The sequence below is a fragment of the Castor canadensis genome, chromosome 10, assembly GCF_047511655.1.
Source record: "Castor canadensis chromosome 10, mCasCan1.hap1v2, whole genome shotgun sequence".
Taxonomy (NCBI): Eukaryota; Metazoa; Chordata; class Mammalia; order Rodentia; family Castoridae; genus Castor; species Castor canadensis.
The window spans coordinates 81,428,928-81,430,920 of NC_133395.1; the positions used below are offsets into that span (position 1 = coordinate 81,428,928).

At 34.5% G+C, this 1,993-nt stretch overlaps 1 non-coding gene across 1 annotated transcript; it reads left to right on the top strand.

The window, feature by feature from the left end:
* Nucleotides 1-895: 895 nt before the first annotated feature.
* On the top strand, nt 896-1,026 carry LOC141413182 (U8 small nucleolar RNA). The gene has a single exon (XR_012437993.1). It is a non-coding gene; the product is annotated as a U8 small nucleolar RNA (small nucleolar RNA).
* The last annotated feature ends 967 nt before the right edge of the window (nt 1,027-1,993 follow it).

Sequence of the window (1,993 nt, forward strand, 5' to 3'; positions counted from 1 at the left end):
CTCTTTCAACTTGAAAGCTAAAATGACGCCTGATTAATGGTTTCCCTCTGGCTAAGTCTTTTAACCATTTCAACATTCTCTTCTGATTTAGAACCACTGGTCCCTGGAGGGATGAAAATTCTTCAAGTCAAAAATTTAATGTGACTGTCACTATGTCAGACTGCTCTTTCAAAACTCCTGTATAGAGGATGCAAAAGGGAATAAATATTGGCAATATTATTTTTACAAAGTTGCCGAGCTTCACAGCCCAGCCTGTGAACCATTGCTTTTCCTCTGCTCTTCTATAGAGTCCATTGTTCAGAGTGTAAGTACTCTACCTGTGTCAGGAAAAGAGATCATTGTGTAAAATCAGGAGCCAAGAGCCAAAGGAGAATGTGTATCCTCTGGCTGCTTCTGACCTGATTAGAAAGAAAGTACTAAGTAAAAGGAAAAGGTCATGCCCCAGACCTTGGCCAAAATATGCAGAGTAAGAAGGCTTCTAGTGAAAATTATGATGATAGATAAATGAAGTCAGCTGTTATGCATATAACAAATATTTATCATTGCAAATATGTCTGGATTATATTTGATGACTTTAGATAGCATTACTAGTAATGTATGATTGAGGATATTGGGTAGACAAATGCAGGGATGACATGCTGAAGCAGACCTTTATGTCTTAACTTCTAATAACATTGATTGCCATCATTTTTAAATGACCCATACATATTTTGCATTTCATTCACTTTTACTCAGTGATAAAATATTAGAGACATAAACAATTAAGTAGATGTAACTTAGTTGAGGTGAATGACAAGAAGAGAGATCAGTATAACACAGGGTGGTAATAAGGCTATGAAAGAGCTTACATCAAAACATCAAAACACCAGAAATGACATATAACTTAAAAACTGAATCGTCAGGTGGGATAATCCTTACCTGTTCTTCCTTTTGGAGAGAAGATAGAACATGATGATTGGAGTTTGCCTGATACGTGATTAACATCTCTGCATAATTAGGACTTCCAACACCCTGGTTACTTCTGATTCTCCTGGCGAGCAAAGAAAAAAAATATCAGGCTAGGAAAGCATGTTAGAGCTAGTAATACTTGGTGTTTTATCATATTTTAGCACTATATATGTGTATATATGTATATGTGGGTGTTTGTACATATGTATATGTATATATACACCATTTACTGTTGTTTTTCTCTAATTATATAAAATATATATTGAACACAACTATGTACTATACTAAACTAGAGAATGAGAAAGGAAACTCCACAAATTATAGAATATGCTTTTGGGTAATTTATAATTTAATTGTAGAACATATGAAGTGGCTGGATCGATACATGGATTTGGTGGATATGTCTATGGCCAGGTAGGCAGTCATAAAAGATACTTTGGAACTAAGTAGATAACATCAAGTGGATTACTTACAAATGAAAACAGGGTTTCCTCAAATAGTACACACACACATTTTAACTTTTCAAGCTTTCCTTGAAGAATGAATTGTATTTAGATAAAAAGAGATGATGGAATCCCAGAAAAAGAAAATGATTTGAATAAAACTCAGAAATGAGAATGAAGCAGTCAAGTAAAGGGGACACTGTTTCATGGTCTGTCTTGGGAAACATATTTTGCAAAGGAGTTGGGAAATATAAACCTACAAAAGGTCAGTTCATGTATATCCTCAAGAGACCCATTTTGCTCTGAGGAAGACATAAAAATATCTGAAGCTAGAGTTATAAATTAAATTATTCTTTGGAATAGATTTTCTCTTTCTATTGTCATATTTTTGAAATGGGGGTACATTGTGACATTTACAAAAGTTCTTACATCATTTACCCCTCCATCATTCTTCTTTATCCTTCCCTTCCCCCATTCCTGGAACAGTTTCAGCAGATCTCATTTTTCCACTTTCATACATAAATACATAATATTTTCACCATATTCACCCTCCTACATGCTTTAACTAAGCATTGGAAACAGCCAAGATGCCCTACAACTAA